Here is a 25,598-nt window from a genome sequence, read left to right on the forward strand (position 1 = left end):
TTTTAAGAGTTCTGGGATGTGTGTTGAAAAATTAAACTACAACAATAACAATTCCATTTTCATTCTAAGTACTGGATGTAAAAAATGTACGGTGTTTCTTTTAGGCGGGTTCATTGCAAACTTTATTTGACTTGAGGTTGAACTGCGTAGTTTGACGGAATTATTAACTAGACAGGAAAACTGAAACTTTGATCCCATACCTGGAGGAGAGATACTTCACACACTAAATGTTAGATCATCGTTTATGCGTCAATGAATACGCAGAAAGACATTCAGTAAATACTTCCCAAATTTCAATCTATTTACTCTGTTGCGTCTGTTAACATCTAATTCACTCCGATTCTTTGCTTTAACTTCATGTAGACTCATTGGATCCTCCTATGCGCCAGGGCATTCTTTTAATTCTTATTTTCTTCCCTGTTAAGCTTCTCTGACTTCATTGTGTCTAATTACCGCTCACATGAGACTCCTAGGATCTGGTTTAAGATCATAACATTTTTTTTTTGATGAGGTTCCTTTCCCTTTGCCTATGCCCAAACAAAGATTACTAGAGTTGTTCAATGTCGTGTTGCCTTCAGGGGTGATCACCATTCAAGTTGGATCAACTGTTATACAGAAACAAACAGTAAATAATAAATGACAGCTCTTGGGTTTACTTCAAAGCGACATAAAATATGAATTCAAAAATATATTTTCATCTACTTGTCCCTTAAGGTGATTTCTATTGCGAAAAAAATTCAAAGAAATCTAGAAATAAAAATTAACAATTTTGTATGCCTATTTCGTTGACACTGAAAATATTGTCATCTATTTTGCATATTATATACTTAGCTGTATCGGTGTGGCAGAAACTAAGATTTACATAAAACTTTTCAGCTTGTTTGCAATCTAGATTTAATCTAGTCTTACTACAAAAATTATCGGAACAAATACAAATTAAAATCAAAATCAGAAACCCTCCTAGCAAACATGAGTGGAAAATGAACTTTTCTTGAATTTTAGAGTCTGCATCATAATTTTCATTATTGGTCATCAAAGTGAATTTCTTTAATGGTTTAAAAGTTATTACTGATCAGTGTAGACAGTGATTATCTTGCTTGAAAACCCGAAATCTTGAAGGTTTATATGCTTTCTGGTAAGACGCAGATGATTCTCTAAAATAGATACAGGGATAAAACTACAGTATCCTTATTTTGAATTCAAATTAATTACTCTAAATATTAAAATCTATCAACGAAATTTGTCTGCTGTCTGTGCAACATAAGGCTTTATGATCGTCATGTTGCGTTTTAAGTTTATCATTGTCAGTTTTGGAGGGTGTCTGTATCTTGTTACCGGACAACGTTAGCAAAGAGATATTCAAGTTGTTTTATTTTCAAGCAAAAAATAATTATCTTCAACATTCAGTAATTTTAATAATAAGAATTTACCATTTCTATTTTTGTGAATTACAATAAAATATTATTAATGCATTAGTCAAAACTTAAGACTATGGTTCCTTTTGATTCATGCTTGCTGTTTGAGAGTTGCTAATTAAGATCTTAATTTGTGTTTATTTCAATCATTTTCCTGGTGAGGCTGAGTTACCTTCAGACTACAGAATAATCAAAAGGCTTCTTATAATTCAGAACTCGTGCCACTTTGGTTTAATGTTTTATATTTCAAGTAGAATCGAAGGAATATTCTTCGTTGTAAACAAGATGGTTATCAGTTACTGTTTATTGTTCGTTTCAGTTTTGTAGTTTATCTAACTGTCAACAGATGTCCACAGCGGCAGTATCGCGATTTTCCAAGAGGGGGAAACAAGCCTAAAATAAAACGCGAAAATATAAGGGAGCTACTAAAGAGGTTTGAAAACAAATGTATTATAGCTATAAACATTAGTTTATTTAATATCATGTGCACTGAACATTATAAAGTTGTTGATTACTGTTCGATCAAAGTTCACTTCCTTCGAATGCTACTTTTTTTTTTAGTTTTGTTTCCCGCTTACTAATGGGTCTGCTTTTTTTCACCAAATGGGCTAAAACCCTCGAATGTTTGCAAGTTTTCCAAAGAAATCTGACTTTGTTGGTTCTGAATATTAGTAGGTGTTCATTCTCATTCAGTCCAAGGTCACTTCATTGTATGTTCAACATTCTTTTATGTCGTTTTTGCATTTTCATTTTATTGGTAGCCTACTGTGTCAATTTCAGACATTCGTCTGCTTCTTGCATTGCCAAAAACGTAAGATTTTCATTTTCAAGTAAACTTGTAATGTTATTTTGAAGATATGTGAAACCAATCTCATCATCATAATTAGACTACACGTTCGTTGAATCCATGATATTTAGCTACGAATATGCATAATGAGCATCTGAAGTCACCATTATCCATCCCAGAGTTTGAATTCATCACCATAATAATATATATATATATATATATATATATATATATATATATATATATATATATATATATATATATATATATATATATATTATATATATATGAGTTGAGTAACCATTTAAAAATTTAGCAGTCGTGCTTATTTATTTATTGTGCACATATCCTTTTAACAGGAATGTAATAATGCAACTGTAATACTCAGTCTGTAAAGGAACAATCGATTTTAGACGTTATCGATCTATTTGTGAATGAAAGACTACGTCATGGTTGCTATGGAAACCGAAGTTGACGGCAAGGAAATGCTTCCAAGGATCCTGGAATGAAATACCTGGATAAAAACCTATACACAATTTTGTATAAAATACTTTTAATATTTCCGATTTTTTGGTAAAAAGGTTGAAAATATTAAGATACATTTTTCAGTAATCATTATGAAGGCTAAGTACAGTTAATAAGGGCAAACAAAGACTGTTTATAAGAAAAATACAAACGGACATTGGCTATACCTAAGAGTAGTAAGGGCTCAAATTCTGCTATAAGTAACCAGCTGGCAACTTTTGTAATAAAATGCAGTAGTGGCCATAATTTTAATTTCCATTTATTATTTTCTTATGAAATTCGACTCAAAATATACCTTATCTATAAACCAGATAAAGACAATTAGCTAACGAGGTCTTTTAACTGCCGTCAGATTGTTAATAGAATTAGACTGATGGTAACCATCACCCCAACTACCATGACGTAAGATGTAAATATCAACGCCCGCCAATCAGCGGTGAAGTTGGTGACTTCACAATTACCCAATAGAAAGCACACATATAAGATACTATTTTCTTTGGTTCTAAGAGGCCTTAAAGAAAATGGCATTTTAAGAAAATAAGAAGTAAGTAAGTAAGTCGCATTGTCTTTAGTGCAGCAAATGATTGAGTAGTGCATGTGCTGATGATACGGGCAAATAAGTGCACAGGCCTTTGAAATGATGCAGTGGAATGGTTCAATACCTAACTGAGAGAATTTTTAGGCCGATTCAACAGATTTTGCCGTAAGCACCACCACTTCGTAGTGTTCTGGGGCCTACTAGTAGGTAAGTATCATGTGTCTACGCTATCGGACGTTTATGGATGAGGTGAAAATCATGAAGTGTATTTTATAGTAGATTCAGATAACGCTGAATGTGACATCAATAAGAGACCACTGGAACTATGTCCATGATAGTTAACTAAATTACTCTATTATTTCGGGTAGAGGTCTGCCATAGCCCAGTATTATCTCAGTGGAGATTTTTGAAGAAAATGTGTTAATTCTTTTGTGATGTTCAACGCCTTGTTTATGCGCTACTGTCTTGGTGTTTTATGTTTGTAGTGTATTGCTTCTTGCTCTAAACTATCTTAAAGATTATCTCCATTACTTATTTTCTGAGTGATGATCTTAACCTACGTTTATGTTTATGTTGGTTATTTATGCATAATAGTTATAATAAATTCGTGAAGCTCTTTTGGTGTGTATGCCATAGAACACGGATTTCCCGAAATTCAGTTTTGTAAGTTAGTAGTTTTTCTGTGTGAACCTCAGTGAGAACGATGTCTGCTTCATTTGCATTGTCTTAGAACAAATGTTTGCCTGTTTTGTCATTTATGAAATTTATGATTTCATTTCTAAGATACATTTTTATTTAGTTATTTTTTCTACTTTGCTGAGTTGGTGTCAGCAGAACACATACGCCTGATGCTGGTATTTTTGGTAGTACAGTATCGTAGTCTTTTTTTTGCGTTACCACATTTCTCTCTACAGGAAATGCTCCACTCAATTCAAAGCTTATTTTTTGCTTACCGCTTTTGCTTTTATTTGCTGAATTTATGTAACAGCACCAGAAATAACGTTCAGAATCGGATTGCTCAATCAGATAACGATTTTACTAACACACAGTGTGCATATTTACTTATTCTTGACATTTGTTAATACCAGGAAGCATACGCCGTAATTCGTGTCTGATAAAGAATACAGAATTCCTTACGTATCAAAACGTTTTGCAACAGTATTCCGCGGAATTTTAGAATGGTAGCTGCAAGAGCCACTGTCGATATTTTCAAAGTGATTTCAGCATACAAGTTTTCCATGGCCGTGAGGCAGCTTGATCTAGAACATTTGTTACTTGGACACTGTGTAAGAAGCATCTTACAAAGTGTGCTCAATTTTTGCCATGAACGTTATTTTTTTGCTATGTTTGAGTGTTTATTCACGAATCTTTTAACGAGAAGTGGCTTTTACTGATTAACTAGTAAGTACAGTATTCCTAATCTGTGTAAAACCGTCGAAAAATGAGAGATATCTCATTGTTGGATAGGCATAGATATTAAGATGGAAGGCGTAGGTCGAGGTATGGATAGGCTACTCGTGTTTTTAACTGGTCTGCATCTCATTCCAGAGAGACTGAATTTGAGTTCTGTTGATAGGTACAGACATAAGAATGAAATGAAAAGGTCTCAATTTTCCTTAAGTTACATCATCCAAAGGGGACGATGCAAAAGTTTTTTGGAAGGAAACAAGTTTCTCGGTGATTTTGTAGAAGGCTGCGTTAGCTAGCAGCTTAAAAGTCATTTCAGATTCATCAAATAGACTTAACCAGACTGGAAGGCTAACCATTACCAATAGTCCTGTCAACGAAATTCGTTTGTTTTCTGTGCATCATAACGCTTTATGATCGCTATGTTGCGTTTTACTTTTATCACTGTCAGTTTTGGAGGGCCGGCTGTGCCTTGTGTTACCAGACAACCTTAGCAAATTGACAGCCAAGATTTTTTTTATTTTCAAGAAAACAAGTTATTATCTTCACCATCAGTAATTTTAATCATTAGAAGTTACAATTTTTATTTATATAAATTACAATTTAAAAATTAATACAGCATTCGAAACTTAAAACTATAGTACTTTTTGACTCATTCTTGCTATAGGAGAGTTGCCAATCAAGATCTTAATTTGTGTTTATTTCATTCATTTTCCTGCTGAGACTGAGTTACCTTTAGGTTATAAATAAATCAAAAAGCTTCATATAACTCAGAGCTCGTGCCACTTTGGTCAAATGTTTTATATTGCAAGTAGAATCAAAGGAATATTCTTCGGTGTAAACAAGATGGTTAGTTTTGTAGTTATTCTAACTGTCAACAGATGTCCACAGCGGCAGTATCACGATTTTCCAAGAGGGGAAAACAAGTCTAAAATAAAAAGCGAAAATATAACGGAGCCACTCAAGAGAGTAGGTAACAAATGTATTTTATAGTTATAAACATTAGTTTTTTTTCATTTGATATCACATATACTGAACGTTATTGATTACTGTTCAGTTAAACAGTCTAATATCGATAAAATGGAACATTTCAGGAATGTTCATTTTAATTTCGCCAAAGGTTGCTTCGTTTGAGCACTATGGCTTAACCATAATTGCCGTCACTTTCTCAAGTCAGTGTTCCCGCTTTGAGAATAGGTTTAGTTACGTTATTCATGGCCTTAGTAATGCTGTGATTAAGTCGCAAGATGCCTTAGTTTTCCCTTCCTGTACCTTTGTAGTGGGATGCGAAAGCATTATCTGCATCCGTGTACATTTCCTCAGCCACATGTCGTTCACACAGTAAATGGCCAGGACCGTCGCTTTTTTTTTGTTTTTATTTTTTTTTTCTGTACTTTCAGAATGGGATATAAACTTAGTGGACAATTTAAAAGTCTATAAAACCATCACGATTATCTATATAACGTTATTGTAAAATTAAAATCTAGCTTTCCATAAGAGGTATAGGTATTTTAAATATATTAAAAAAGGATAATGCAGAAGATAAAACCAATTTAGCGAAACAAAAGTTGTGCTCGAGTTATTGTCATCGTTAACCGGTTATATTGAAAGTGCATAGAATAACAGCTGCGGACACCAAACAATATAACTTGAAACTCGTAGAAATTCTGTGCTATTGCTATAATTGTTCACGGCTACTTTGAAGATAGGTGAAATTAATGTAATCATTTTGACAACGCTTTCTTCGAAAAAAAAATATTTAGCTACGATATGATATGCGCACTAAGAAAGTTGAGAAGTAACCGCCGTCCTTCCCCGAGTTTAATTACATCGCAGTGACCAAATTTGAGCGTGGAAACGTAATTGAATATAATTATCTATTTTGTGAATGAGTGAATACGTCATGGTTGCTATGGAAACCGGTGTTGACGGCAACGAAATGCTTCCAAGGATCCTGGAAACAACGGAGTTTTTATGAAACCTATATATCTTATCGAGTAAAGTACTTTTAATAATCCTGATTTCTTGTAAAGGGGTTGAAAATACTAAAAGATAAGTTTTCACCAATTATTACGGAGGCTGAGTACGTTTAATAAGGGAAAAGAAAGACTTTTTATAAGATAAATACAATCGGACGTTGGCTATACCTATGAGTAGTAAGGGTTCAAATTTTAAGCTTAATGACTAGCTGGCAACTCTATTGTAACAAAATGCAGAAGCTACTTTATTTTTTTCATTTTCTTATAAGATTTTACTCAAAATATGCATCAGCTAGAAATCAGATAAAGACAAACAGCTGCGAGGTCTTGTAACTGCTGTCAAAATTTTAATAGAATTAGACTGATGGCAACTATAACCCCAGCTACCATTGCGTAAGATGTAAACATTGACACCCACCAATCAACGGTGAAGATGGTGACTTCACAATTACCCAATGGAAAGCAGACACGCAAAATACTATTTTCTTTGGTGGTAAGAGGCTCTAAAGAAAATGGTATTTTCAAAAAAAGAAGGCGTAAGTCGCATAGTCTTTAGTGCAGCAAATGATTGAGGAGTGCATGTGCTGATGATACAGGTTAGTGTTGCAAAAGGCCTTTGAAGTGTTGCAGTGGAATAGTTCATTACTTAACTGAACATTTTTAGGTGTATTCAACAGATTTTGCTATGAGCACCACCACTTTGCAGTGTACTGGGGCCTACTGCAAGTATCATGTGTCTACAGACTTCACACTATCAAATATTCAGGATTAGTGGAAATCATGAAGTGTATTTTATAATATATACAGACAACGCAGTGACATGAATAATAGACCAATTTATCTATTTCCATAATAGTTAACCAAATTATTATTTCGGGTAGCCGTTTATCATAGCTCAGTATTATCTCTGTGGAGTTTTTTGAAGGAAATATGTTACTTCATTGGAGATGTTCACCGAGCTGTTGATGCACTACTCTCAATGATTTCTGTTTCTGGAGTGACTCAAATGTCGCTCTATACTATCTTAAAGAACATCTCCATTACTCATTTTGTAAGTGATAATATTAAGCTGCGTTTATGTCAGTTATTTGTTCTTGATAATTATAATAGATTCGTGAGCTGGTCGTATTTGCCTTAGGAAATGGAACAGTATCGATGAGGCTTTTTTATATGTATTTTACGTCTTTCCTGAAATTTATTATCTTTTTCAACTTAATTCTTTCTGTTGGAGGTTCTGGGAGAATAATTTCTACTTCATTTCATTGCTTTAAAACAAAAATATATACTTACCTGTTTTCTCATTCATGAAATCTACATTATTTTCAAGTTCTCTTGTTAATCTATTCTATTTTAAACTTGACTGAACTGGTAACAGCAGAAAGCATGCACTTGATGTTTGTATTTGCCTACGACAGTACCATAGTCTTTTTTTATGTATTTCCCACTACAGAAAATACTGCCCTCAATTTTCCGCTTTTTTCTGCTTCCCGTCTTTTTTATTTGTTATATTTATGTAGCTGCAGACGAAATAAGATTCAGAATCGGATGACTGAGCCGGATAGCGATTTTGAAAATACATAGTTTTCAAATTTACTTATTCTTGCTATATGTTAACACCAGGAAATATTTGCCGTAATTCGTGTCTAATAAAGAATACAGAATTCCTTACAGATAATATGGCAATTAAAATGCTTTGTAGAATATACCGCAAATTCTTTTTTAATGATAGTTCGGAAGTGCCGCTGCGAACAGTTTCAAAGTTAGCAGCATATAAGTTTTCCTTGGCTATGAGACAACTCAGGCAGGAGGGCGTGACGTGAGCTTTTGCCACCCGGACCCTGATGGGGTAACATCTTGCCAAAAGTGGCCAGATTTTTGCCACGAACTTGTTTTTGTTTGATGTTTGAGTGTTTATTTACGAAGCTTTAACGGGAAGTGACATTTATTGCCTAATTTGGTAAGTACGGTAGTACCCTAACCTCTGTAAAACCATCGAAAAAAGAGAAATGTACGATTACTCAGATAGGCGTAGATAATTAAGATGGAAGGTGTAAGTCGAGCTAGGAATGGGCTACTCGTGTTGTTTTTTACTGGTCTGCATCTCATTCCAGGGCGATTGAATCTGAACTCGCTTTACAAGTGCAGATAAATGAGTGAAGTGAAAAGGTCGAAATTATCCTTAAGCTACATCATCCAAAGGGAACGATGCCATGGTTTTTTTTGGAAGGTAACTAGTTTTTCAGGAATTTTGTAGAAGGGTGCATTAACTAGCAGCCGAAAGGAGTCTTTTAGGATCCGTCAAACAGTCTTAACCCAATTGGTAGGGTAGCCTTTACCAGTCGGCCGAAGAGCAGCGGCAAAGTCTCACTTTATGTTAGGTAACGTTACAAAGCGAGATTTGTGACATGATATAAACCCATTCCCTCTGTCTCTTGCATTTCCTGACATCCCAAACCTCGAACGTCTCTTAGCTCAACACTGGTGTCTGGTATAGGCAAGAACTGAAGCAACATTGTTTTCACACAAGATGAGTTATAGTAGCTGCTAAACTTGCCTATGCCTAACAGTTCCTGACTTGACCCCAGTTTGCCTTTATTCCTAGGTTTGGTAGGATTTTTTCCAAGTAAGCTCTCAGTGTACAAACAGTTGACGTATCCTAGGCCTGTGTGATTTTAGTTCCAGTTGGTAAGGTAGATGAAGCATTTTGTATAGAGTATGCACCCATAAAGGATAATGGATTACTGTAATATCTAGTCAAGGCAAAATAATGCTACTGACTGAATACGTGATGTTATTCTCTGGAGTAGCTAAACATAGTAAATGGTAAGGAAATGAAATTGCTAAAATTTTACTTTAAACCATAATCATGTTCTAGGTTTGAAAATATGATTTACCCATGTTTTAATGTGTGTTGTGAATGTTTGAGACATTCATTTCTATAGCAAATTAGTAGTTTTAAAGATGCCTGCAATTATGCAGACCACAAACTGGTTTTTTTTGGTGAGGGATAACACAACGAGTGAAATGCAAGGTTGTATTCTAACCTGACCAGTCTACGTGCTAGGCCCATGCCTGGCCAGGGAGGCTTCGCGCTCGTGGAACTATTCACCTAACGTAACCAATGGCACTGTAAATTAAAAAAAATAAGGTTGCTGCCTATACCTACCAAACCTAACCTTGTCTACGGTGCTGGAATCTTACCTAGGTAGAGGGCTTTCGCCCGGATTCCTCCTAGCTAACCTAACGAGGGTGATGTAGATAGGAATACAACCTAACCCAAGCATAACTAACCTAACTTGTGGAAACTTAATAACAAAGGTAAATACTCGAATATCGAGAACTGATATTAAAGTGGAATTAAAAAACAAGAGAATATGGCTTTGGAACATCCATGATAAGCAGCTAGTGTACTTGCATTTTGGAGTTAATTTGTTTTGTATACAACCAGAGAATGTATGCTGCTTTTGCTTGTGATTCTCGACGCTCTCTTGTCGTTGTTTATGCATGTTATGAATATAGGAGAAATTTATAGAGGCCTGTAAATTAGAGAAAATCGTGGCATATCGTACTGTACCACACGAATAGTTCTTGTTCCAAAAGCTAGATTATTCCAATGAACTTTATAAATAGCTGGTTTTTATGTAATATGAAGTTAATTCACTTGTTCCCTCAAGATGGAATTTCCCCCTTTAATTTAATGTAGAATCTCTGAAAGAACAAGAAAACTAAGTCTTGATTCTGACGATGTGATTATATTATCCATGAAAGGAACAAGTTAAATTTTCACGATTTTAAATATGCCACTGATTTGGAGCATTTGATAAGTCCTAATGTTTGTGCGGAATACGTTCTACCAGAGTATAGAGATTAAAAATATTTTTATCAATTAAAAAGCTAATTGACCGAAATTTCTATCCCAATTCAGTTTATCAGTAGCTGATAATTGTACAATAGTTATTTTTTTCACAACTTGTATAAAGGATGTTCCAGAGTACAGTGCAAGGTACTACTCATCTGTAACATAATTGTTTTCTCTAGGATAATTACTCTGTTTTTCTTTCCAGAATGATTATAGTAGCTGCGCATTTTCGCCACCCAAAGATCCCTTCAGACAACAGTAACTGCTGTGACATCACTTCTAAGAAGGACATCCCTGTCATAGCATATAACTGATAATTATGTGCTCCCGATACTTTAAGGGGTAACTATAGCTTGAATGTAATTTTCTTTAGATATATTTGCAACTACTTATCTCTGATAGGTGGAAGTATTTTAGACTTGTCGAATATGAAAAAAGTGTTGAGCTTTTTTAGAAATGGATCTCTGTTGTCATGCCAATACGTTCTCCCAGGCCCACCCATTTAAACTTCGGATAACTAGCTGTGTTCTCAAACTATAAAACATTTCCTTCTATCCCATATCCCACAACACAAAGTTAGAGGAGAGTATTAAGGTAATTTCAGGTGTTTATTTCATCTAATACCTATTGAAGTTTATTATTAAAAGTAACATTTCAGCATGAACATGTAAATGTAACTGATTGATTACTGATTTAGTTTAAACTTTGATGTGAGACAGGTTACGATATGCCATATAAACTTAGGGATGACCTTATTGGTCCCAGTGTTTGGCCTTTGGTCTAAATTCTATATTCAATTCAGTTTATATGAACTTCGATAATTATCATGCACTGTACAATGGAGGGGTAATAAAGGAAGTTATTTGGATGGACAGTAGAATGGCAAATAAATGCAAGGTAGGTACTGTTAATGTAAAGACTGGTTATGACAGAAGTTTCAGAAACTGATGAAATGCGTTGTACCGTAAACATTTTGTAAGGAAAAACCATATAAGTTGGTAATGACAGAAGTTTCTTAAACATGAAAACCATTGTAGGCATTTTTGTAAGGAGAAACCCTGTAAGGTGTTGTTAACATCTAATGTTATTAACTGAAAACTACTAAAGTATGATAGAATAAGTATGGTGGACATATTTAGAAGTCTTGGATGAGTAGTTATGTTTACTGTCTAAAGAGCTCAACAGTGGGATGGGTAATTAAAGAGTAAGTTAAAAGGGAGCTAGTCTTGCGAAAGATTAAAAGCGTGTGCAACAAAGGTATGTGGTAAGTCTGTCGGGTGTCGTCGAAGGAAAGATAATTGAATGGATATAGCATAAGTCTCCAGCTTTCTGTATGTCTGTAATACACGTGAGGCTTGGAATGGAAAGGTACGAGGAATCATGACATTTTTAATAGTATGACTTTAGCTTTAAGGTGGGTTGCTGTTGTTCTGATGACGGGAAAAGATCGGTGCACAAAGTCTGTAATTCCCGAGTTTCTGAAGAGGGATGAAAGGAAATTTTAACAAAGGAATGAGTTGGGTGAAGGTAACAGTATTATTCGGACAGAAAGACCAGTTTCTTGTACGTATGAGAGCTGTTATCTACTTAAGGTATATGGGAAACTTTAGGTATGTTACTGGTGGTATGCGTCTTTGCATGTATGAAACACTGGAAAGTGTTGCGTTTGTAAAACCACCCATATTTACAAGAGTTTTATGTTGAAAAAAAATGGACTCGCCTTCTATGATGTAATTAGGAGGATTGTTTTGTTGTACATGATGAGTTTTAACGGTCTTTGAATAGTTGATTTTCTCTTTTTTATTGTATAAAGCTAATGGTAACATGTAATTAATATAACAAAAAAAGTTGTAAGTAGGTGTTTTCTCAATATGAATGTAACTCCATCTCGAAAAGCTTACAAGGTGTTATAAAGTGAAAATTTTAGTGCGAATTAAGATTATTCTTAAACCTGTGAATATTTCAGTTCCCATGCAAATCTCAACCTGTGTGCTTCTGACATTCGTCATTTTTAAATACTGAGCATTCGGCATCTCCATTGTCGAACTAACCTTTTTACCGTAAGGGTTAGAAATAGGCCACCAGTGAACTATCCAAACTACGCGCAATTGACAGTTAAATAAAAATACGATGCTGTTCTTGCATAAATAAATAGGCTCTACAGTTTAGTAAGAATATAGCTATTAGTTTGGAGAGTTAATTTTTGTAAGGCCTATTATACACTATATATTAGGAACTTTGGGAATGTTTTTAAAGGTCTAGATTTTATTGCAAGGGCCAAAGAACTTATTTTGCTAGTATGGGGAGATGTTCAATTATATATTTCAAACTTTGGAAGTCCCAGAAAAGGGACAAATGTAGTCCTATTTCAGAATAATTAAGAACTCGTGATAAACATTTTCAATGTTGTTTATGCCAAGAATTCAACTAAACAACGACTTCTTTTGCGGTGTAAAACGATAAGGGCTTAAGAGTAAACTTTAATTAATCAAAGGGTAATTAATTGTTACTGATGATAACGGACTAAACCAAGTGGTAATTATAAAAATTACTCTGTAGGTAACTGAAGGTTTATCATGCCACTGAATTCAGAGAATAAACAAAACGTATTATAGTTATAAGAGGCTAATTCTGTCTTCAAACGTGAAACTGCTGCACTTGATGTAAAACACAGTTCGGTAGTTGAAAGGCTTAATTTTTTATGATTAACACGGATTTTTGCTTATAGGCTTAAATCAACTATACAAACATTCTGATGAAACAATCCGTATTCACCGAATACAGTGTGCTTTTCATGGACAATTAACCTCAACAGCAGAGAAGATATGCCATGAAAGTGTCCTAAAAAAAATGGAAAAGCTTTTAAGTTGGTAGTTCAAAAACCGAAAGATACAAACACCATAAATGTGTATGAACATCACAGTGGCCCTCTGAAATTTACTTCTGTTCAGATACATAGAAAGGAATCTATTTTTTTCTGAAAATTAGTTTATAAGACCGAGTACATTTCATCACCAGCATACTAGTTTATTTTAGTAAGCTAGCTGTTAAGATGTCTGGGTGCCGTGTCTTCTAGTCCGTTTTATGATTCATTTGTTGCACTTTTCTCCATTAAAAAAATACCCAGTTAGCATGAGTCTTGAAATGGAGAAACAAATTCACAGTTATGTATGGATACAAGTGGATTTTATTTTTAAATGTATTTGTACCGATACATAACTGTGGATTTGTTTCTCAATTTTTCTCTGTTCAGCCAGGCCCTTACATATATTTTTGGACCCATGGGTATACTATTCTTGGGAGAGAGTGCTAATTTTCAGTTACTACTTGTGTACATGATAAAATCCATAAGTAGTTCGCATAACTCATTCATTTTTATCCATTCTTGGACTTTATATTATCTTTGCAAGTGGTGTTTACATGGTGTTTACAGTATGCTCTGATAATATATTATCTTTGCAAGTGGTGTTTACATGGTGTTTACAGAATGCTCTGATATTTCATTATTTTTTAATGCCTGAATTTTTATAGTAGTTCTCTATGATCCATTGTAGTTTGTATTTATCCTTTGTATTCTTGACTTTTAATGTGCTTTGCTTTGTTACAGAATGCAATTCGTCATAGCCTGTGAGATATCTTGTCGATTCCAATCAAGATTTTCTGCACCACGAGAGAGTTGAGACGTGACAAACATTTTCCTTCACATGACGAATACATGGAGAGACCAACATTTTACACCCTCCGCTGGAGATACGAAATTGCAAACATTTTACCGCCCATCAACTCTTAATTTTTCAAAGAAGAAAACGAAATACCAAAATGCCTGTACAGACTAATGGCACAAGGATGTCTCAACCGTATAAAGTGCTACTTTTATCAATATTTCAAATAGGATGTTGGCATCTGTTACTGGTCATAATTCGATATCCAAAACCCTCTGGCCACACCTTGATAACCGTCCCCACCCCGCCCCCATGAGGTTTGTATCATATGAAACAAAGCATATATCGAAAGCAAACTTCAACCTGAAACCTTTTTATCCATTCCTCTACCATCAGGTTGGCAGAATGGCGTGATCATTAAAGTTCCGAAGAAAGGAGAACTGAGTAGGTGTGGTAACTGGAGGGGAATCACTTTGTCACCTGTAGCCTTGAAAATTTTTCAGTAGAGTATTGTTGAATAGGTTAGAGCCAGTGGTTGATGGTACTCTGAGGGCTGAACAGGCCGGTTTTAGAAAGGGGCGGGGTTGCAGTGATCAGATCTTCATAGTTAGGCGTTTAATGCAGCAAATTAATGAAATGAGAACTCGTTAAGTATTTATTTGTTTTGTTGAGTTTGAAAAGGCTTTTGATAGTATTTCGAGACTGACTATGGGAGGAAAAATCATGAGGCATAATGGAATACCGGAAAAGTTTTTGAGGGTTATGAACATGCATGAGGGCACATCTTGTAAAGTGATGGTTGACGGGTGTTTGAGTGATCCATTTGAAGTAAAGTCTGTTGTGATTCAGGGTGGGATTCTGTCTCCTGTGTTGTTTGTATTGGTCGTGGATTAATTTATGAGAAGGGTTAAAAGAGAAACGGATGCATTTATACTCTGGGGAGAAAATGGGAAACTTCTTCACTTAGATTATGCTGCTGATATAGTTTTGATCTGCGACGGACCGGAAAAGATGCAGTGTGTGCTGAATTGTCTTAGATTATGCTGCTGATATAGTTTTGATCTGCGAGGGACCAGAAAAGATGTAGGGTGTGTTGAATTGTCTGCTGAGTGAATGTTGAAAGGATGATTTGGTGGTTAATAGTGGAAAAACTGAATTCATGAATATGAAATCGAAAATGTTCAGGACTGTCTAATTGAAGGCTTGGTTGTAAAGCAAGTGGATAAGTTTAAACATTTAGGTACTAATTTAGATAAGGATGGTTCCCTAAGCACAGAATTTATGGAAAGATTAAAAAAGGCTCTTCAGGCAATGGGAATGCTTAAAAATATTTGGAATAATTGCAATTTTTCTGTGCATACAAAAATCAAAATTTATAAAGTAATGGTTAAGAGTATTTTGATTTATGGGCATGAGTTATGGTACAGTACAGTGACTTCGGATAATAAATTCTTAGCATTCAAAAATAAGGCACTCAGAAGAATATTAGGAATTAATTGGCGGGATAGGATATCAAATAACAGAATCAGAGAAGTAACGGGGGTGCAGCCGGTCGATGAGTATGTTAGGTTCTCACGCTGGAAATGGCTAGGCCATGTGTGTGGAAGACAGGGAATAGTACGAGATGCACCGGGGTGGGTTGCCCTTGGTAGAAGAGGTAGAGGCAGTCCAAAGGAGACGTGGTTGAGGACAATGAGGCGGGAGATGAGTGTTGGGGAGATCTTGAGGTGTTCCCCAGGACAATGTGGTGGCCTGAGTTCATCGAGGCCCTATTTATCGCCGTGGGTGCCACAGGAAATGATTGGTTGATCTATGCATCTAGCATCAAAAGTTTACGTTTGTATTCGTATAGACAAAGGTCTTTTTGTATAGCTGCTATTCAGGACTCTCAGGAATGAGTGAGCTTGGTTGGGATACAAACTTCAGATTTAGGATGATCGGGCAAATCACCGTTCGTTGTCACATTCTGTGTGCAGCTTTCCAAGAGCACGTTTTCTGTGTTAATGTCTTTACTCCAGAGTTGGCAAATATGTTGTCATAATTGGTGGCAAGATACCGGAAAAATGCTAGAAAAAGTACTCGTGTGATCCTGTCTATAAACACTTCCGAAAAATTAATTTGCCAAATCAATAATTTGAAGCATGTTGTAAAACCCAACTCCTCTTTAGGGGTAGTGCCGTCGGTGCACCTCATGTTGTGCACTGTAGGCGTTACCTAAAGTTATTTGCAGAGTCCTTCGGTCCCTAGATGCAACCCCTATCATTTATTTTACTGTAGCTCCGTTCATATTCTCTTCTTACTTTCCACCCTTCCCAAACATTTTTTTAATAGTGCAACTGCGAGGTTAACCTCTTATTACCCGTTTCACACCTTTTTACTGTCAATTTCTGTTTCAGGGCAGAATGGCCTCATGGACCAACGCTTGGCCTTTAGGCAAAATTTGTATTCTCTTTCTCAAACCCAACTCGTAGATACAAACGTTTCACTTGGAAGCGTGAAGTAAAGGAGATAAGTTTCGTAATGGAACTAGTTCTCGACATAGTTCATTTCATATGATGCAGACCTCGCTTTTAATGGTCAGTATTAAGTTGTTGCCAGAGTCCTTTGGGTATTTGTTTACATCCACTAACCGATCCCACCGTCCCATTTGCATACTTTGTAAAGTGGTACTCCTATGTGGTGAAGCATTTTTTTATTTGTTATTTTTTTTTATTTTCGATATTTTATTTCCTTCTGTTGTAGAGTTGATGGGTAGCAAAATGTAGGCAGTTTCGTGTCTCTTCATGAGAGAGGAGGAAATGCTTGGGAATAAAGACGTGCCATGTTCAAAGTAGTAGTGTATTAGATATGCTGTTAGGTTTGAGAATAAAAACTCAGGAAATCACCACAAACTCTTTTATTTAACCTATAAAAATACACACAAAAGGTTTGGGGAGGTTGCTTATTTTTTGAATGAAAAAAAATTCGAAAATTTTTTTTTCACCCTTGAAGTCAACACAACAGCGCTCGAGGAGACGAGCAGGTGTTCGCAGCGTAAGGCAACCAGACAGGTGTCATCGTTCATTTCAGAAAATGGTCCCAAATCTCTTTAGACATGAAGGGGAGGTTCGAGTTGTATACCTACTGTTCAAAGAAGAGAGGAACCCTTATCGACCTTGTTTCTTTCCACTCGAATATTTAACCCTTACTAATGCTGGAAAGCTTCCTGTTTTCCAATTGTATTCATGGGAGGAATTATCATGAGCTTAAACAATACCTGGTTACTCGGCAAACGAAGGGTGTTGCCACCAATAGCTATATACCGAACTATGCATGTTTACTGTGCCTGTAGTACACCAATCCTCTGTATATGGGCACCTTTCGTTACACAAAGCACACCTTGATGGTAAATAGATTAAAAGCCTTGTTCACTATAACAAGAAAAGCATTACCAAAGACACCAAAACCTTGAGAATTTTTATTCATTATGTACAAAATTGACGTTCTTCTATTCTGATTTGCATTACCAAGTTTTCAAAATCGTGAATAAAGAAAACTTGTGGAACCCATGTACAGTTGTTACCAATGTTAGCAAATCTTACCCTGTCAAAGAAAACGCCTCTAAATTTTGTCTAGTTTACGCTCGAATAGAACACGTTTTCTGTCAGTGAATAGAGTAAGTTGAGCGTCTTAACTGGGAATTAAATTGCTTGTAACTCTTTGCGCCTTAAGAAATAATCTTTAGAACCCATGTTTATCTGGATCAATGAAGTTTCTCCCACCATATGCGTAAAATATATATTCGGTGAACACATTTTCCACGGGTTAGAATGACCAGCCTTTAAAACTACGTTAGTTTTAATTTCCTGAATTTTCCTTTGTCCAATAAAGAAAACGACTACCAACTTATTTCAGCGGTAACATCTTTATATTTCCGAAGTTTTCGTTATTTTATCTTCACGTTCCCGTAATTTAGTATTAATTGTTTCAAGAATATCTCTTACAACAGTTTTATATTATGAAATTTGTCTTTCCAAAATCAACTTTTGTCTAATGGTCAATAAATTTAGGAAGGTTGACACTGCAATCAAAACTCACGCACTGTAATTGCTAAAACAGCAGTTTATAAAGCACATACTTGAATCGCCTAACACTATGACACTGATGACATACCATTTTTCAGGTTACTTGAACCTTTATCAGAGGTCTATGACAATGATGAAAATTTTTGAAACTCACAAAGCATCCTCTGAGAAAACCAGTATTCACATTTTTTTTTAATTGCATGTAATGTACTCCTACTATATTCAAGACTTCCAAAAGGCAAAAATTTAGGAAAATAAAGGGGGTCATCCAGGAAAACTAAGAAATACAATACAATTATCGATATATTTATTCTCAATGGGAATATCAAGTCGCCCCCAAATCTACAGCAAATATGGTACAATTGATCGCAAGAGGCCCGCCCAGCCCCCTCAAAAGCAGACAAGACAGCGCAAACACCAAATCCTGCCCCGATTGTCCATCACGCCATGTAAGTGATTGAGTCGGGTAAAGAGGAAGAGATGCACAGCGAATGTTCTCATTATCTCGGCTTCTCCCACCAGCGAGATAATCAAATCGGACTTAAGTCGCCTTCTACTGCACACGGACCACCAGCCAACTCAGATCAGGTTGCTAAAGAAATTCTCCAAATTACATTCTATAGATTATAATTTACACAATGCCATGCACCTATGACGATAAACATGAATTTCCATATTGCCCCGAAAATAAAGGCAAAAAGCCTATTAAAAGTTATTTCTATAGTCAGATTTTCTCACAAAAACAATATGCTCTCGGATTCGTCATCATACCAATCTTAAATCAACGTCTGCGAGCCATATTTAAAACGGATTGTGGCTGCTACAGTTTTTCAAGTCAAAAATTATTCAGCTAATTATTATGATACATTTTCATAATAGCCATTGACAAATCCCCAGATGATACAAATTTTGACTTCGATAAAATCATTTGTTACTGGTGACGTATTTTAAAACTACTTTTAGGAGACATGACTGAGGTGTTATCATTAAACCAATTTGGTACTAAACACGCACATACCAAAGAGAGAGAGAGAGAGAGAGAGAGAGAGAGAGAGAGAGAGAGAGAGAAACTGAATTGAATATAGAATTTGGGAATTTAAGCCAAAGGCCAAGCACCGGGATTTATGAGGTCATTCAGCGCTGAAACGGAATTGACAGTAAAAGGTTTGAAAGGTGTAACAGGAGGAAGACCTAGTAGTTGCACTATGAATCAATTGTTAGGAGAGGGTGGAAAGTAAGATGAAAGTAAGAGAACATGAAAGGAGGTACAGTAAAATGAACGAAAGGGGTTGCAGTTAGGGGCCGAAGGCACGCTGCAAAGAACCTTAAGTAACGCCTACAGTGCACCGCATGAGCGCTAATTTGTGTGTATTTTGGGAGTCAAGAGTGAGAAAAGGCTTGGCTCGATTTTCTATACAGCTGTTGGGCGCTAACGACTGCCGTTGTTTAATGCTAGTAAAAAACAAGTAGACCGAAATAAGATTCAACTATAAAAGTTTCAAAGCTTTTAAGAGTTAAGGAATTACTGTATTCATAAAGAACAGTTTAACCGATCTTATTACATCATATTTATTATGCTACAACTTCACTTGTTTTTACTCCAGTGGGTGGTATTTTTGGAATGAACACAATCCCAGAATTGGCTAAAAGTACTTTCAGAACACTGTCTCCAAAACGTTTGCTAATTACCTAATATGATGGAATTTTCAAAATCGTAACACATCAGACAGGAAGATGTATATTTAAATGTTGATTTAGTCGTTGAAATTACAGTTTTGACTGCCTTATCAGCATCTTCACTTAAACATTTATGCCGGCTTCAGTAATCTGTAGAATGAAAACTTAATTTATACAAAATAAACACACTTGAGAAAATTGTGAAACTTAATTTGTATCATCGCTTCTCGTAAATCAGTGTTTGAAGCGACTTTCTCCAGTTTTTGAAACAGTTCTGGAAGAAAATAAGATTTATCAGATTCGAGTTGAAAAGTAAGATGTCGTATATATGAAAAATTTGCAATGTCCGGAAATTCATTATTTGAACGTAAATTTGTGTTCAATAAAACATTTCGTATAAGATTAACATCAGCAAAAACTGGAAACCAAGATGGAAGACTGAGTTAAGGAATGACATTAATAGTACCCAATCGAATACTGGGGTTATTTTGTTTCTCATTATACGATGCACAATAACCAATAGGCAACTGCTTCGTCTGCATCTATATTTATGTATTTTTAAAGATTTTTATGAATGATTCCATCATACCATGGCACCTCCAATAAAGAAATATAACGTATTTGTCATTGCAAGGGGATGGAATGGAATTAAATATCAAATTTAGGCCAAAGGCCAAGTGCTGAAAGGTAAACTGAAAGTAAAATTTTTTTAAAGCTGTAACAGGAGGAAAAACCTTGCAGTTGCACTATGAAACAATTGTTAGGAGAGGATGAAAAGTAAGATGGAAGAAAAGGAATATGAAGAGAGGTACTTTAAAAGGAATGAAAATAGGTGCAGCTACGGGCCGAAGGGACGCTGGAAACAACCTTAGTAATGCCTACAATGCACTGCGTGAGATGCACTGACGGCACTACCCGCCTACAGGATTGAAAGGGGATGGACGATGACATCAAAATTTTTTATCTCACTGATTAGTATCATCTTCAAATTTAAACTGAAAAGCTGATGATGTGGTCCGTATATCCAAATAAGCTCACTTTGAACACGGGCAGTATGAGGGCTATGGCAAAATTTACAGAAATTAAGTAGTCTTTCATTATATGGATTTGAAAATTAACAAGAACTGAATTTATGCCTTCCTTGTAGCAATTCAAGGTGAGATTTGAAAGTTCGAAATCTTAGTAGAGTAACAGACCTGCAACAGTATTCGCTTCAAAATGCACAAAAACTTCCATTACAACGAAACTTTCCAAATAATTGACCAGATGCTCTTCAGGAACCTATTTTATACTCAATAAAAAGGGAAAAGGATTATCAACAAAATAACTTGCTAAATACGTGTTTATAAAAGAGAATGGACGCAAGTGAACTTTTAAAAAATATTCAACTTCGATTATGGTAAAATCAATAGGTGGAAATTCATCCCCATACAAATCTGAAGAAAAACTTTGCCAGACTCGCGTTACTATAGACATGATCAAAATGTACTAAATCTATCACTCCCTGATAGTCAACTAAGTAGTTAAACTAAATATTTAAAGATTTTGTTACTGAATCTTTCATTCCCTGATAGTTAACAAAGTAGTTAAACTAAATATTTAAAGATTTTGTAACTTTTGAAATTATTGAACCGAATACCTTGTATCCATTTAAAACAGTTATCTAATGCAATTAGAACAGAAAACGCCTCAAATAGACTTAGATATCTAAGAAATTACTTTTAGTACGCTCTTTTAAATTTGGTTCGAACGCAACCTCTTTTTCAAGACTACATGGCAATGAACAGTAATCTGTCATTCCCTGGAAAATGTTAAATTACGATGAAAAAGTTAAAATTACACACCTCTGACAAGGTCTATCAGAATTTTCCAAGTTTAACCAGGCCTGCAAAAAGCTAAAGTTGAAGAACATACGAAAACTTTAAAATATACTAATTTTTTGACTGAAATAAGATCTATGAACAAAGTTCACCAGCTAGATTTACCAGGAATAGGAGTGGAAAAATATTCGCTTCCCATCCATTTAGCAGAACTATGAGGAGGCCTTTAAAAACAAAATTTTAAATAGACAAACTTGCTCTGATATGGAAAAAACTAATTCTCATTAAAAGTTAATGTACTGACCCCGCATTTCTAACTGAATTCGATACTATCACGGATGCTAGCGCTCTCTCTCTCTCTCTCTCTCTCTCTCTCTCTCTCTCTCTCTCTCTCTCTCTCTCTCTCTCTCTCTCTCTCTAAGAAATACTAATAACTATACCAATTTATCATTTAAACGTTTCAAATCTTAAAGTAGGCCCTGAGAGAACTAGCAGATAATCTAGTGGAAGAACTTTACTCAAATCAAGCCAAGTCTTGTCTACAAACGCTCGTAAAATTATCAAGTCAACAGTTTAAGAGGTCAACAATACCATTCGAAAATCTTAATAGCAACGCAGTTGATAGTGAACTTTGTTCAAATAATCTAAATGACAATGTATGAAATTAAATTCACACTAAATTTTAAGCATCGAGAACACCATATATTAAATAAACAGAATCTTTAAAAGACTTTACTGAATGGTTCATGACGTTATCAGCAATTAATAGTGCCATGCCCTCACAGCTGCCTGTATCGAGTGAAAACTGTTTAACAGAAATTTAAAATCTGATAAAGTCATACACGATCAAAACGCACCTTTTTTTCTTACATGAACAAAAATCTGATTACCTCATCTAAGCTTTTCTTTCAGTTTCTGTCAACAAAAATTACCCGCAATGTATAAATTAAAATCTGGAATGATTGGAATTATCAGTTTCTGATTTAAATATTCTCATTAACATAACATACTATGGCCACTTTATTTCTCATTAAGTTAATATGAACGTCGACATCCTCTATCTTTTCGTAAACCCCCAGTCTATTGAATGCAACCGAAGGATCCCTCACACAAATATCTGAAGTTGGCTCTTGTGATGTTTTATCCCTTCTTTATGTCAAGTACAAAGAATGAAAAGAAATCTGAAGGCAAGAAGTGGCATTTACTCCGCAAGCTGGTACCCCCTTTTCAGGTGGCCAACGGACCTTGAATTGCAACGAAAAGTACCATAAAGCAAGATATTAAGGACGACTTGAAGGATGACCAATTTTAAGGACGACTTGAAGCTAAAATGAGGGGGATGTTTAGAATAACTTGTTCCTTATTACATCTAAGGACGACTTGAAGGATGACCATTTTTAATGGCTAAAATGAGGGGGGGGATGTTTAGAATAACTTGTTCCTTATTACATCTAAGGACGACTTGAAGGATGACCAATTTTAATGGCTAAAATGAGGGGGGGGGATGTTTAGAATAACTTGTTCGTTATTACATCTAGCAATAGTTTATGTACATTTTAAACAGCTGTTTATCAATTACCTACTGAAATGAAGTGGAACGGGAAAAGTTTCACACTATAAGCAATGAAAACGATAATTTATAAACTCATTACCAGTGCAGACAAACGAAACATTGATAGAGTGTCTCTTGATCCAGATAACCAGTGAAAACCCAATCATTAACAAAATTATCAATGAGTCGTATGCAGTCTTCTTTAAAAAGTTAGTTTAATTTTTAGTTTCTTAAATTATATAAAAAAAAACGTATTATGGCGTACAGAAGCTGGACAAAACCCATGTTGAAGTGTAAGTAATGAAATAATCTGCCCAACATTTGCAACCACAGCCACTATAAAAACGCATGAAATCAAAATATTGCATCAGCAAACACCACCGATTGTATAACGAGTAACAATATGGTTAAGCTCACGATAATTCCTTTCTAAAAAAAAAAACAAGTAGGAAACGGGATAGTTCTTCAGCATTAGAGGCCAACTCAGATACTTTCGATGTGGAAAAATAAAAGGACGAGAAGGGCTCCTTCCTTCACTGAACAATTAGGCATCTAACTTGAACGTCTTCTTCATGAACAAGAGTTTGAACCATTTTCTGAAATGGACGATGACACCCGCCTGGTTGCCTTACGCTGAGAACACTCACTCGCCTCCTCGAGACGCTGTAGCGTTGACTCCAAGGAGTTCCTTTATTATAATCTTTCCAGCTTTTGTAATATTTCCAGTTTTTTTACATAAAACATACAAGAGAGAACTTCTGTATCAACACCAGAGGTTATATAAATCAAGAACTCGATAATTTTCATTTAAATTATGATCGTAAATTGCTGACTACTGCAACGACATTTACACAATTTACTTTTTAGCTTCTCATTTAGCCCTTTAGAGAAACACCTATTGGTATTAGATATATTCCGTATTAAAAATTACAAGTAACTCAAGAAAAGAATACGTATGTTAGATGAAGGCTTGTGCATCCTATACCAGCCCCCACACCTTTTAATTAAAGTGTAAAACTACGAGCACTGCTAAAGTAAATTTTCCAGCGACAAAAGAATTAACAAAAACTTTTTGAGAATAATGAACATGCACAATTTATGTAAGAAAGTAGTTAAAATAAAGATAAAAGGTTAGAATTTAAAAAATGAAATTTTATAGTAATCTGTTTAAGAAAATAAGAATAGTGCCATTTGAAAGCAAACTTCAATACTGTACACCTTATGACAGATCCTATATCAAATTTACATAAGCGTAATTTAAAAGTTTCCAATCAATAATAAACAAATCCCTGATAACAGGGTCTCACCCATCCTACCTAAGCTTCACCGTTTACCTTTTAAAATGGAATTTAAGTGTGATTTGTCTTACATCGCAAGGCTGCGTACGGAACGTAAATATTTAAGAAACTCTTCGAGCCAAGAACTAATTAAGTAACTGTCCTCCGAAGCAATGATGTAATAAAAACACTAGAGAATAGAATATGAATGATGGAAATGGGTTATATGAACCTTAATATAATGAAGAAGGGATGTATGTTAATCATTTTGCTAAAAGGGTCAGTACATATTTGATTTACTGAAACAAGACGGGTAATATATAAAAAGACCAAAAGTTAAGGCAATGAAAATGATCTTTTGAAGGTCAAAATATACTAACGGCAGAAATAAATCAATTGTTCCCGAGTTGAAAAATGACCTTTTTGTTGCAGTACCACAGTCATCAAGCACAGACGAGAAACCAAAGATGTTCATGGAGAACTCACGGACACAGATCAATTATCAAAAGTCAAACAAATAGGAATGAAGCGTTTCGTTCGAAATTATAGAAAAAGTGCACAAAGGAAAATTCATGGTTGGACTACAACACCCTTTGCACTACAAATGAGTTCAATGGAGCACAACCTATATAGAGTATGGTGGTTCTTCTATCATCAAGGGTGATATACCTGCTGAAGCAAGTATCCAGGAAAGAGGGAAAAGATGAAAAGAGGGAAAAGCAAAAAGAGGGAAAAGAAAAGAGGGAGAATAAGAAGAGGTAAAAAGAAAAGGAAAGAAATCCAGTGATGATGATGGTACATATATGGCAGGAGCTTTTTAGACTGGCATTCGTCAGTGGCCTGTTCCACCTAATATCAAGGATTAAAGGATGCAGTCCTCGGAAAAATGGAGGTAGGCCTATTAGAAAAAATATCTAAAATATAAAATACAAGCTCGCAAAGATATCCCAGGAGTGGTTTAGAAAGTTTTGCTAGAAGGTTTTCTTAAAAAGTTCAAGCCAAAGTTGACTTTTTTTTTTTTTTTTTTAGTTACAGC

General features: G+C 35.2%; 1 long non-coding RNA gene across 1 annotated transcript; it reads left to right on the plus strand.

Moving 5' to 3' along the window:
* Positions 1–8,451: 8,451 nt before the first annotated feature.
* Positions 8,452–14,579, plus strand: LOC136850725 (uncharacterized). The gene is made up of 3 exons (XR_010856713.1): positions 8,452–8,608; positions 10,716–10,852; positions 14,118–14,579. It is a non-coding gene; the product is annotated as an uncharacterized lncRNA (long non-coding RNA).
* The last annotated feature ends 11,019 nt before the right edge of the window (positions 14,580–25,598 follow it).

Source organism: Macrobrachium rosenbergii, chromosome 22, assembly GCF_040412425.1.
Source record: "Macrobrachium rosenbergii isolate ZJJX-2024 chromosome 22, ASM4041242v1, whole genome shotgun sequence".
NCBI classification, from domain to species: Eukaryota; Metazoa; Arthropoda; class Malacostraca; order Decapoda; family Palaemonidae; genus Macrobrachium; species Macrobrachium rosenbergii.